Consider the following 14016-nt stretch of genomic DNA (forward strand, 5'->3'; position numbering starts at 1 on the left):
AAAAAGTTGAACATAAATTTACCATCCGACCCAACAATTCCACTCCTAGGAATATACCCAAAGAGAGAAGGAAACATGTCCACACAAAGACTGCTACACAAATGTTCACAGCAGCTTTATTCATCACGGCCAAAAAGTGGAAACAACCAAAAAAATCCATCAGCTGGTGAATGGATAGACAAAATGTGGGATAGCCACACGACAGACTATTAGTCAGCAATGAAAAGGAATGACGTGCTGACACATGCTACCCCAGGGATCAACCTCAAAAACAGACTCAAAAGACCCAACATTCTCTGACTTCATTATTATGAAGTTTCCAGAAGAGGCAAATCTACAGAGACAGAAAGTAGATTAGTGGTTGCCTCAGGCTGGAGGTTGAAACAGTGACAGGAAGTGGACATAAAGGATCTTTTCTGGGATGATGGAAATGTGCCAAAATTGGTTCGTTATAATGGTTGCACAATTCTATAAATTAACTGAAATCATTTAATTGTACACTTAAAATGGGTAAATCTTAAGTTAAATTACACCATTAAATTATACCTCAATAAAACTGTTTAAAAATTAATAACTGGAAAATGGTACAAACAAAAAATCCGCAGGTAGCAGAGTGCAGTGTCTAAAAGTGTGGGCCACTGCCGGCTCTCTGGCCTCCTAGCTGTGTGGCCCTGGGCCAGTTACTCTCTCCCTGCCTCAGTTTCCTCACCTATAAAATGGGGATAATAATTGTACCTGCTTCATTAAGGTAGTTATAAGGAGAAAATGAGTTAGTATTTATAAAGTTCTTTGGTCAATACCTTGTACACAGTACACGTTTTCTGTGAATAATTAAAATTCTGTTGAGTTGTTTTTCAGTTGTCTATTGTGCTGTAAGGAATTTTGGGTTCAGACGCTCCTTCTCTTCATCCAAGAGTGGGAGCCAGACCTTTGGGTGGAAAGGGAAGCTGAGGGGCTTGCTGTATGGAGGGTGGTTGTAGGTGGTTGTAGAGGAGATCCTGTGCCATTTTATGCCAGCCACTCAGCTTCTCTGAGCCACAGCCTGCCCATCTGCCGAATAGGGTAAGAGCCTGCTTCTGCTGCCTTATGTGGGGTGGGGCTCATGCAAAACCATTTGAGATCCACCAAGGGGGCCTGGCACTGAGGGGCCTTGTGTCTGTGGTGGGGGTGGCTCTGGGATGTGACCAGGGGCCTAGATCTGGATGGGCTGTAGAAACTCAGAAACGTGCTAGAAACAAGCTGCTGGAAAAGACGTCATTCTGATGAGGATACTAATAACACCAGTGGGGTTGTGGCAGCAGGGAGCTGATCCCGGGATGCCCCGCGCTCCAGACCTCGTACAGCTTTCCCAGCACTGTGGAGACAAGGAAATAAACATCACTTCCCTCTTCTGGCCCCTCATCTTTTGTTCAGAGCAACTGGCCAGGCAGGGGAGGGAAGGGACTGTCTGGTGGAGAGAGGTTTCCGGCAGTCGTGGCAGCCCTGTGACCAGACTGAGGGGGTCGTGGAGGTGCCTCAGCACAGATGCCCCTTCCTCTTCATGGTTGGGCCTCTTCCAACTTCCTCATCATCCCCCTGCTCACTCTGGACAGGACTGGGGCGGGGGCCCTGCATTCCCCTTTGAAAAGAGCCACACCCACAAAGACAAAAATGTTCATAGCAGCATTATTCATAACAGCCCCCACTGCCAACCAAAGGAAACAACCCAAATATCCATCAGCTGGTCAGCAGATACACAACAGTTCCATCCATACAGCGCAATACTACTCACCAATGAGAAGGAAAATACTCATGGACATAATGGCTCAGGTAGATCTCAAAAACAAGCTAGTGAAAGAATCCAGACCCCCCAAAACTATGTACTGTATGATTCCATTTGTATGAAATTCTGGAAAAGGCAGAACTATAGTGACAGAAACAGATCAGTATTTGTGGGGGTCTGGGTCGGGGGAGGGGGAGCTTGGCTGCGAGGGGGCCTGAGGAATCTTTCTGAAGTGAGAGAAAGATTCTGAAATTTGAACATGACTATAAACAAAACTCGCTGAACTTTACTCTTAAAATGGGGGGATTTTATTGTATAGAAATTATACCTCAATAAAGCTGTTACAAAGGAACCACGACACACAACATACTCTTACATCTGATCCCACAATCACGCTCCTCAGTATTTACCCAAATGGGCTGAAAACTCAGGTCCACATGAAAACCTGCACTGGGGGTTTGTAGAAGCTTTACTTTTCCAAAACTTGAAAGCAACCAAGATGTCCTTCAGTAAGGGAGTGGATAAATAAACAATGGGACATCCAGACAGTGGAATGTTATTCAGCACTGAAACGAAATAAATGAGCTATCAAGCCATGAAAAGATGTGGAGGAAACTTACATGCATATTACCAAGTGAACAAGGCCGATCTGAAAAGGTTACATACTGTAGGATTCCAACTCTATGACGTTCTGGAAAAGGCAAAACCATAGAGAGAGCAAAAAGATCAGTGGTTGCCATGGGGCTGGGGGAGAGAGGGATGAATAGGCACAGCACAGAGGATTTTTAGGGCAGTAGAAATACTGTGTATGCTACTATAACAATGGATGCATGTCATTACACGCTGGTCCAAACCCATAGAATGTACACCACCAAGAGTGGACCCTAATGTAAACCATGGACTCTGGGTGGTAATGATGTGTCAGTGCAGGTTCATCGACCGTAACAAATGCACCCTCTGGTTGGGGAGGTTGACAGTGGGAGAGGCTGTGAGTATAGGGACAGCGGGCATACGGGAACTCTGCACTTTGTGCTCAATTTTGCGGCGAAATTAAAACAGCTCTAAAATATAAAATTCATTTAAAAAAAAAAAAAAGAAAGAAAGAAACCACAGGGAGGAGGAGGCTCTCCTTAGCCCAGAAGATACTCCCGGTCAGCCCGCCTCCTCAGACCATGCCCCAGCTTCAGTGATCTCCCCCGAGGCCTCCAGGGTGCCCTGGGCTCCAGCTGAGGCTCAGCAAACATTTAGCTGATGGTGGAAGGGGTTTCCAGTCCAGCAGATGGGCAAAACGTAGTGTGGGAGCTGGAGGACACCCTATGAAGGGGAGGACCAGCCCCAGCCAGAGTCCTCTGGAGACACGAGGAGTCAAAATGCCCAGTTGGCCTGGAATCCCCAGGTGCTGACTGACCTTGGTTCATCATCGAAAGCTTCTCTCTCCTCCTCGGTGTGGCTTCCATCTTTACTTTTTCCCTCCTGTAGTTGCCCTGTGTCGTCCTGGACAGGCAAATGGAGAGGATTTATTGCGAGGTGGCTCAGTGCCTCTTGGAGGTGGCTGAGATCCCCTGAGCAAATCCACAGAGAGGCACAGCCCCGCCTTCTCTCCTCTCTCCGCTTCTCTCTCCCCTCATGGAGTGAAGCTCAGGGTCCTCAGTATCAGAAAAAGATGCCCAGGGTGTTCCCAAAGCCCTCATCCAGCTCCAGGGGCTTGGCTACAAGGGCCCTCAAAAGAATGAGCCTTCCAGGAGGAGGCCCAGAGGTCCAGCTGGACCCCTGGATCGGACTTTGAAGTCTCAGTCCTGGCAAAGGTCTCCACCAGCTCTCCCTCTGGGTTGGAAAGTGCACACACCTTTGCTTGCTGGGATCAAGGAGGAACTGTTGTGTGGTTCTCAAGCGGCAGAGAGCCGAAGACTGCTCCCAAGGCCCTGTCAGAGCAGTCGGTTAGGTCCTGGTGTGGAGCAAGGCCTGGATCTGCCCCCCAGGACAGTCTCATCCCGCTGCAGGCCTTGGACAGAGATGGGGAGGTGTTTTGTTTTGTCCCATGGTCATGCAAAAGTGGACACACTGCACGGCTACAAGGTAGGAGCTTTACACAAGCCCTCCATTTCCCGTTAGTCTAAGCCTGAGGTGCTGTTATTGCTGGTAAGTGAGAGGTGAGCCCTTGCTGACGCCCCCACCTGTTCCAGACGTAATTCTTCTCTTGGCATTGGTGTCTTTTGGCTCAGCTTGAGGAGGACCCCCTTAGACCGGAGGCTCAAAGGTCCCGAGTTTGAGGAGGGACAAGGAGAGAGCCCAGAGCCTGAATCCCAGAACTGGGTCCCCAGGCCCACGTGCAGATCAGAACAGCAGACCGACGGTAAAAATGGGGAAGTGCGCAGACCAGCTCTCCAGCCAGCTCCCCAGGCCTGCCCCCACCCGCCCGTCCTCATCCTCACCTGTCACTCATCAGTAATCCTTCCTGGGCCTGCGCTTTGGAGGGACTTCGGTCATTGATAATTATTTCTGTTTCTTCTATGAACATTAATCTGCTCAGGTTTTTCTAATTCTTTTCAAGTTAATTTTGATCATTTATATTTTCCTAGAAATTTGTCTACTTCAGATTTCAAACACAAGTCATATTCTTTTATAACTTTAAAAATTGTCATTATATTTGTGGGTATAGTCCAATTTTCATTTCCAGGAGTTTTTTTAATCTCTTTTTTTATTAGATATATTTGTCAGAAACTTACCGCATCAGTCCTTTCGAAGAACTCGTTCTTGGTTTGAAAGATCTATTTTGTTATTTTTGGTATCTAACATTAACTCGCTTTAGCTTTATCATTCATTTATCCTTTTAGTTCTTTTCTCAGTTCTTTTTTGAGAATCACATCAATTCTTGATTTACTTTCCTTTTTCGTTAATTTTTAAAACACTTAAGGCTACAAAACTCCTCCAGCCCAGTTTTGCACCCTCCCCGCGTGGATTTTATCATGTAGTGTTTGCAGTTTATATTTCCTGTTTAAAACTGAAAAGCTATTTTAAATACTAGTAGTGTTGGTATGTTTGTGTTTTTGTTTCCAAGGTTTTATCTCTATTTGTATTTTTATTTTATTTATCTTTTTTGTAAGGAAGATTGGCCTTGAGCTAACATCTGCTGCCAATCTTCCTCTTTTTGCTTGAGGAAGATGGTCCCTGAGCTGATATCTGTACCAGTCTTCCTCTACTTTGTATGTGGGATGCCACCACGCATGGCTTGATGAGCAGTGTGTAGGTCCACACCTGGGATCGAAACCTGCGAACCCCGGGCCACCGAAGTGGGGCATGCAGATTTAACCACTGCACCATCAGGCCAGCCCCTGCTATTTCTTTTTAAGCCTTTGTAATTCATTTCTAGTCTCAGTGCACTATGGTCTGACAATGGGAATCTGTGTAACTTCTACTTTCTGGAATTTAAAAATCTTGACATCCTAGAATATAACCAATTTTTAAAAATGTTCAATGGATATTTTAAAATATATATTCTTTGTGGAGTATATATAATTTTTAAATTATTAACTATATTTCTTAGAATTCTGTATCCTTATTTACTCTGGGTTCTTTTGACCCATCGTTTCTGAGAGGGGATGGTAAGTATCCCACTGTCATTGGTAGTTTTGTCTAGTTCTCCTGGGAGTTGCTTGGTGCCTCTCCTGGCTGAGGCCCCCGGCAGTCTCTGGCCTGGTCTCAGAGAGGTGCTGAGGGCTCCCATGAGGAATGACCTCACCTTAGCCAAAGGAGCTGGCATAGCAGGAAGGTGCTGCTCGTGGTGCTGGACTGATCTGGCTACTGTCTCTGGATTTATGCTCCAAGTCCACTCTTTTTATGTCTCAAGCCATTGACTTCACAGAGGTGCCTGGTCTCAAGGGCCTGGGCACCAGGGGGACACTTATGGATTCCCCTCCAGCTGAGAGAGAAGGGGGAAAAGGTCCTGCCCACAAACAGAGGTTTCCATGCCAAGTCAGCAGGCTCCACCTGCCATGGAGCTGGGTGCCCTGGAACACCTGTGTCCCTTGGATGGCCATCAGTTGTTTCTGGGCTCCTGCCGATCAGGCCAGCAAGAACTGGAGATTTGTATTTCCTGTGGCTAGGCTGGCCCTACATAGCTCTGCTCAGCAGGACTGACCTCTTAAGCTCCTGAAAAACAGGTGCTTTTCAAGACCTCAGTATTTATGAGGTACATAGGTAAACCCTTCATGCTTAGAACTGTGGGAGAGGGCCAGGAAGGAGAGACATTGCCTGACCAGTTGGGGCCACATGAGTGAGACACAGGGAATTTCTCAAAAAACTTAATTTTGAAGGATGAGGAACTCAACTGGGTTGCAGAAGGCAGAGGTGGGGACTGGAGGGTGTGGCAAGGGCTGGAGAGTGGTTTCCTTGGGGGCAGAGGAATGAGCAAGGGTAGGGAGCCAGATGCCCTGGAGAGAGTGGAGAGATAAGCCAGCGAGAGTCAAGAGAGCGCTTGGTGAAAGACTGAAAGCATTCCCCGAAGATCAGGAACAGGACAGGATGCCTGCTTTCACCACTTCTATTCAGCCTGTACTGGAAGTTCTAGCCAGAGCAATTAGGCAAGAAAAAGAAATAAAGGGCATCCAAATTGGAAAAGAAGCAATAGAACTCTCTCTATTTGCAGATGACATGATCTTATATACAGAAAATCCTAAAGAATCCTCAAAAAACTGTTATAGCTAATAAATGAATTCAGCAGAGTTGAAGGATACACACAAAAATCAGGTGTATTTCTATACACAATCTGAAACAGAAATTAAGAAAATAATTCCATAGACAATAGCATCAAAAACAATAAAATACTTAGGAATGAATTTAACCAAGGAAGTGAAAGACTTGTACACTGAAAACTATAAAACAATGCTGAAAGAAATAAAAGAAGATGGAAACAATAAATGGAAAAACATCCCATGTTCATGGATCAGATTAGGCAACACTTCCTAATCTGATCTACAGATTCAATGCAGTCCCTATCAAAATCCCAATGCGTTTTTTACAGAAATGGAAAAGCTAACCCTAAAATTTCATATGAAATTGCAAGGGACCCTGAATAGCTAAAGCAATTTTGAAAAGTAAGGACAAGGTTAGAGGACTCACACTTCTTGATTTCAAAACTTACTACAAAGCTACAGTAATCAACATTGTGATACTGGCACAAGGATAGATACATAGATCACTGGAATGGACTATATATTTGATCATTGTCTAGTATCCAGAATATATAAAGAACTCTTACAATTCAACAATAAAATAAAACAAATAACTCAATGCAAAAATGCACAGAGGACTTGCATAGGGATTTCTCCAAAGAAGAAAGACAAATGGCCAACAGACACATGAAAATATGCTCAATGTCATTATCATCAGGAAAATGCAAATCAGAACCATAATGAGATATCACTTCACACTCAGCAGGATGGCTATAATTAAAAAAAGGAAAATAACAGGTGTTGGTGAGGACATGGAGAGATTGGAACCTTCATACATTGCTGGTGGGAATGTAAAATGGTACAGCTACTATGGAAAAAATCTGGGTGTTTTCTCAAAAAGTTACACATAGAATTACCACATGATCCAGCCATTCCACTCCTAGGTATATAATCCAAAGAAGTGAAAACAGGTGTTCAAACAAAACTTGAGCAAAAATGTTTGTAGTGCCTCCATTCATGACAGCTGAAAGAAGGAAAGAAACCAAACGTCCATCAGCTGATGAATGAATGAACAAAATGTAGTCTGACCACACAACAGAATATTGTTCAGCCTTAAAATATATGTTGGTAGATGCTCCAACATGGATGAACCTTGAAAACATTAAACTGAGCAAAAGAAACCAGACACAAAAGGCCATATGTTGTATCATACCATTTATATGAAATACCCAGAATAGGCAAATTCAGAGAGACAGAAAGCAGATTAGTGGCTGCCAGAGGATGGGGTTGAGGGAATGGGGAGTGACTCTTTAGTGAGTATGGGCTTTCCTTTCAGGGTGAGGAAATATTCCGGAAGTAGATAGTGGCAATGGTTGTACGACATTGTAAGTGTTGTAAGCACCACTAGGTTGTATGCTTTAAAATAGCTAAAATGGTAAATTGTATGTTATGTGTATTTGACCACACACACGAAAGTGTCCCTAGGGCATGTTGGGGAACTAGGCCAGCAAGGAAGGGGGCATTGCCTGCCAGGCCAAGAGGCCTTGGAGTCACTAGACGATGGGGAGCAGTGGGTGACAGAAACCTGGGGCCATGGGGGATGGAGGGCAGGAGGCAAGGGAAAGGAGTGGGGGCAGTGTGTTTCCACAGTTGATGTTGAAATCCGGGTGAGAGAGGGCTGGGAGTGCCAGCCCCCCAGGTTTAAGGAGCTGTGTGTTTTTGCGGGTTTCCTGGGAATGACATGGGCTGAGACTTGTCTTTCTTGGCTGCGTCTAAACTGAAGACAGGCTCTCCCTGGTTTGGCAGGGAGCACACAAAGCTATTGCCAAGACATCTGTTTCATTTTCCTTGGCAACAAAAAGCATCCTGAGAGATAGACTCGGCTTAGAACTGGGAACATCCGTAATTCTTTTTTCCTTTTCTCCTATGGGAGTCTAAACGGAAGCTCCCAAGCTCGAGTTTAGAGAGGGTCAGATGGGAGGAAACTGAGCTGCAGAGAATCTCTCCCCAAATAAGAGGATTTGGGGAGAGAAATGAGTGGGGATGGGGAATGAGGGGCAGCAGATAGCACAACCAGGTGAGGCCCAAGGATATTCCGAAAATCCAGAGTCTGGAGCAGAGTACTTCTTGTGGGAGGGGAGTGGAGGAAACCCCTGTCCTCTGTGACCGGCTCTGCTTCTAAGATGGAGAAACTGGGGGACCGGTCCAGGAGAAAGAGCACGGCTTTAGCATCAGACAGGCTGCGTTTGAATCCCAGCTTGCTTACTCTTCTCGTGCCCTTGGGCGAGTGTCTGTGTTCTCATGTGTTAAAGGGGGAAATGATATCTACCTCATAGGTTTGTGGTTGGGATTAAGTGAGGGAACGCACGTGAACTGTGAGCAGAAGGTAGCACACTGGAGCGGCTCAGTAAATGCCCCGAATCCTCCAGAGAACAGGGCTGGAGAGGCCACTGTGGCCGGGCCCACCTACCTTGTGCCTCAGTCTCCTCAGCTCGAACACGAGGGGCCCTGGCACTGACTTTTCTCTAATTTTATGAGTGAGAATGTGAGACCCAGGGCTATCCCTGGGGATTGTCTAAAAGTAAAAAATAAACATAAGGTGGCTTATATAGGAGCTGAGAGAGGCAGGGTGTAGACTAAAAAGCTATTGATTCCTCAGCTGAGGGTCAAGCAGTTAAATGACTGCTGAAGGGTGGGTAGCCTCCTCTCAGACCACCCTGGAGACAATAAGACCCCATCCCACTCAGCCCAGGCTCCCTGGGAGACAGGGGCAGAAGAAGTGGCCCCAGCTACACGCTTGCCTTCCAGGACCTTCTCTGAGTTTCTCAGACCTGTAGAATCTGATGAGTTGTTATTTAAATATTTAAACATCAACAAGGCCAATGTGCCGGTAAAGAGAATCTCCAAGTGCCACTCAGGAAATTTGGCACCTCCCAAGGGCAAGGACCTCGGAAGGCCCTCTGGGGGGCAGTGTATTCAGTTTCTACTGAGCGCTGGCAGCCTTAGGCCCAGCACAAGCCCACTGTCATCAAATATCAGTGTCTCCATTTTAGGGAGATGAACTTACTTGTCTGAGGAGGTTACACAGTTGACAAGTGGCTGAGCTGGAGTTTGAACCTGTCTCTGTGATGCCATGTAGGCCTGGGTTGCAAAAATACTTAGTCTAGAGTGGGCCAAGCATGGCGACTTCCTAGTTTTGCTTTTTTTAACAGCTTTATCGAGATACAATCCACATACTGTATAATTCACCCATTTAAAGTGTATAATTCAAGGGTTTTTATTATATTCACAGAATTGCACAACCACCACCACAATCAATTTTAGAACATTTTCATCACCTAAGAAACCCCAACACCCCTTAGCTATCACACTCCACTCCCCCCAGCCCCCCAGCTCTAAGGAATTGTTAATCTGTTTTCTCTCTCTATATATTACTCATTCTGGACGTGTATATGGAATGACAAAATACATGGCACCTTCTTCCCTGCTTCTTTCGCCTAGAATAGTGTTTTCGAGGTTCATCCATTTGTGGCATGTATCAGTGCTTCATTCCTTTTTATGGCAGAATAATATTCCATTGCATGGCTAGACCACATTTTGTCTATCCATTCATCAGTTGATGGGCATTTGAGTTGTTTCTACCTTAAGAGTAATGTTGCAATGAATATTCATGTGCAAGTTTTTGTGTAGACATACATTTTCATTTCTCTTGGGTATATACCTAGGAGTAGAATTGCTGGATCATAGGGTAGTTCTGTGTTTAACTTTTTAAGAAACTGCCAGCCTGTTTTCCAAAGTAGAGGCACCATTTTACATTCCCACCAGCAGTGATGAAGCTTCCGATTTCTCCACATCCTCCCTAGTACTTGTTAATATCTGACTTTTTGATTATAGCCTTCCTCATGAATATGAAGTCATATCTCATTGTGGTTTTGATTGGTATTTCCCTGATGACTAATGATACTGAGCGTCTTCTCATGTCCTTATTGACATTTGTCTATCTTCTGAGGAGAAATGTCTATTCAGATCCTTTGCCTGTTTTTAATTGGGTTCTTTGTTTTTTATTATTAACTTGTAAGAGTTCCCTATGTATTCTAGACACGAGTCTCTTATCAGATATACAATTTGCAAGTATTTTCTCCCATTCTGTGGCCCATCATTTCATTTCTTGATAGTGTCCTTTGAAGCATAGTTTTCAATTTTTATGAAGTCCAACTTATCTAGTTTTAATTTGGTAGTTTATGCTTTTGGTGTCATAGACTTGCCAGGTTTTTTTAAAGCAATATTTAACATAGAGAAATATGCCCATACCAAAACAACAAGAGCTATTAATTCTTTTTTTGTTCTTTCAAGCTGAGACATGTAAGAATTCTTTCATTATACTCCACTTCCTTCCAAAAATAATTTGATGCCGCTTATGAAAATACAAATAATACAAAAGGATACCATAAATAATGAATTCCAAGCAAAAATGAAAGAATGCGTCCAAGATGGAGCCAAGGGTAAAGTCAGTGTGTAGAATTACACACAGAGCTTCCTAGTGACCAAAGCTAAGAGAAAAATGAGATTATTATAAGATTCACAGGCCCATGAGATAAAAATATATCTGTAACTTAGGGGAGGCATTGCTTTTCCTGGCACCGAGACCAGAAATAAATTTCTCCTATGGCTGCTCTTAAAGGGAGAATGTGTTTGGGGAGATCAGCTGGAAGCGAGCACATCCACAACGTCCCTGATAGCCTATCTTCTCACAGCCTGATTTCCTTCCCTTTGTTTCCAAACCGACGTCTCTTACTGCCAACAGTTTTACCACACGAAATTGTCCTTGTTGCTGTAATCTTTTAAAAACACAAATATGAGCACCTCACTTACCTTCTTGAATTCTTCCAAAGCTCCCAGTTGCCCTCAGGATAAAACCCAAACTCTTCAACATGACTTGCGTGCTATTTCATGATTTAACTCCCACCTACAAGGGCCATTCATTTTGAACACCTCCCCACTCTGCATCTCAGCTTGCCAGTGTCTCCACTTTGCAGCCCTCTCTCAGATCTGTGTTCTGTTAGTTTGCTCACACTTCTAACAAATATGTGTGTTTTTTCCAAGACAACAGAAGATTAGAAGGACCAAATTAGAAAGACTGGAAAAGAGTTGCAACGGGCTAGATGCTGAGACTGACAATTTATCAGCAGCGGAAGAGATTGAACAATTATGAAAAGAAAATCCAGCTGCTCTATAGGAGGAGTAATCTGAGGCCATTTACACAGGCACAAACACTTCTGCTCATCCAGTGGCCATGAAACCAGCCTATTATTTAATGTGGTAGAATTTGGACCCTTCACAATGTCAAATTCTTTTCTTTGTACTCTTGTTGTAAGAAGGCATGAGAATATGCAGTACTGTTTGGAATAATTTTCTTACACATTGGTTAATGTAAGACAAATTTTTTAAAAAGTATTTTTTTCTTGGATTAATAAAATATTACTTATAAAGAAAATTTGACTCTCCAAACAATGCCCTCTCGTGCATTTTGTTAACTGAAGTTTGATTACAGAGGGAAAGAATGACCAGCCTCTAATTCTCTGCACCGATTTTTAAGAAAATAAAAGTTTTTAGAAATGCAAGAGAAATTTTTGTTCACTATAGAAAACACAGAGAAACCAAAAGAAAATTAATTATACATGATCCCACTTTCCAAAGGGCTAACATTTTGAAATGTTTTTACTATGTATGTGATTTTTTTTACCAAATCTTATCGGCAGTTTTTGTTACCTTGTTTCTGTGTATTGTGAGGACTTTCCTGTAATACACGTAACCAGCATCCTCATTTGAATGACTGCACCTGCGTTCTCGTTCAGCTGTATGATGCCTTATGTAACTGTCTCTTGGACATTTGGGTTGTTTCTAGTTTTTCTCCTGCCCCTCTGATTCTGGGCTCCAGGGTGACTTTGAGGCTGATGCTGGAGCCGTTCTCTTTAGTGTACTGGGCTCTCTGTGACTTGAAAGCATGATGCGTCTCCTGGTAGGGCCGTTGAGACTTGTAATAATGCTGCTTTGTGGCTTAACGAGAACAGGGCTCTATTAATCCCTCTTTGTCTGACCTCAGCCAACCTCGCTTTCAGTAGAACCAGGATTCTTAGGCCCTTGGGACCCTATTGAGCTGTTGTCATAGTGACTGGTGCCAGGGGCAGGGTCACTGGGCCAGTGTCCCTAACCAGACCATCTCTGTCTTAACGACCCACACGGGTCATGGCTTTTCAATCCCAAGCTCGGAGAGAGACATGACTAACCTCCCTGCGATGCCAGCCATTGGTCTGACTGCCCTGAGGCTGGGGGACTCCAAAGGCTTTCTGGGGCCTGGCTTAACTCTCCCCAGGAAGGCAGCTCAACTCACCTGCCCAAAGAGCCCCAGGGGTGCTCTCCTGTTGCCCCATGGCCCTGGGACCACTTCCAAATCAACAGCCCGAGGCTTCGAGGGCTTCCGTCTCAGAGGACGCAGCATCTTATGGGGAGCCTCCCCGTGACGGAGCAGGCCAGAGGAACCCAGACAACAGGCTGTTTGCTGTTCACACGGCGAAGCTTCTCGTCTCCTGATATCAGGGCTGGAAGGACCTCGGAGACTACCGGGTTCATCTCCCTGTGGTACAGATGGGGAAACTGAGGCCCAGGGAGCCAGATCTGATTCCAAACCATTTGGCGAGGTGGGAGCACAGTCTGACCCAGGCAGCCCCCCACCCCCATGTCTGAAAAGAAACGTGTTTGGAGTCTCTTGTAAGATAACAGATATTTTTACAGTAAGCTCTTCAAGTCTGATCTTTAACAAAAACTTAATATTTGTTATTGTTATTACTCAAGTTCATAAATAAATTTTCCTTGCAAAAAAAAAAAAAAAAGAACATTGCAGAGAAAGCTCAAAGCCCCCTTGGCCTCTGTCCCCAATCCTAGTGCTCTCCCCAGAGGCAGATTCCTGGTTTGGTTTGCATCCAAATCTGATCTTAAAGAACCCAAATCTCATTTGTTTGACTTGGGTGGCCAGGACAATTGGAGTGACGCAGGCCCATGTCCCCAGCGGGGCATGAACCCAGGCGGCTTGTTGTGGCTGGCAGGACTGTTCACACGGGATGCATTTCCCTGGCCCCAGGGTGGCAGGGAGTGTGGGACATGCTGGCACTGTGCGTCCTCACTCAGCCTGGGCCTGTGACAGCTCCTCCGTCTTCTTGTCCCAGTTCCTGTTTCAGAATCCCAACAGCCCCTGCCACTGGCCTGGATTGGATGCCAGGAGTCTGAGCAGAAAAATAAACATTTCCACCAGAGGTTAGCAGTCTCTCCAGTAGGCCACAGGCCCCAAGGGACAGTGTCCAGGCTTCGGGTTCCTGAGCCCATCTCGAGTTTCCGTCCCCTCACTCCATTCCCACCACGCACCACCCCCAACCTACCTTCCCAGCCTCTGTCCCCTCCCAAAGGAGGCTTTCCCGGCACACCTACCTCACACCCAGTGGGGGGCCTTGGGGCCCCCGCTTTCAGCTGCCTCATCACCTGGGCTGGGCCCTGCTCCTGGCATTGAGGGAGGAAGGCCCCTGAGAAGAA

At 45.2% G+C, this 14016-nt stretch overlaps 1 long non-coding RNA gene across 1 annotated transcript; it reads right to left on the reverse strand.

Moving 5' to 3' along the window:
• Positions 1-100: 100 nt before the first annotated feature.
• On the reverse strand, positions 101-11487 carry LOC111768142 (uncharacterized). The gene is made up of 4 exons (XR_002800279.2): positions 11305-11487; positions 3171-3256; positions 2383-2453; positions 101-1354 (listed from the first exon to the last, which is right to left on the reverse strand). It is a non-coding gene; the product is annotated as an uncharacterized lncRNA (long non-coding RNA).
• Positions 11488-14016: the final 2529 nt, after the last annotated feature.

Source organism: Equus caballus, chromosome 15 (assembly GCF_041296265.1).
Source record: "Equus caballus isolate H_3958 breed thoroughbred chromosome 15, TB-T2T, whole genome shotgun sequence".
Lineage (NCBI taxonomy): Eukaryota > Metazoa > Chordata > Mammalia > Perissodactyla > Equidae > Equus > Equus caballus.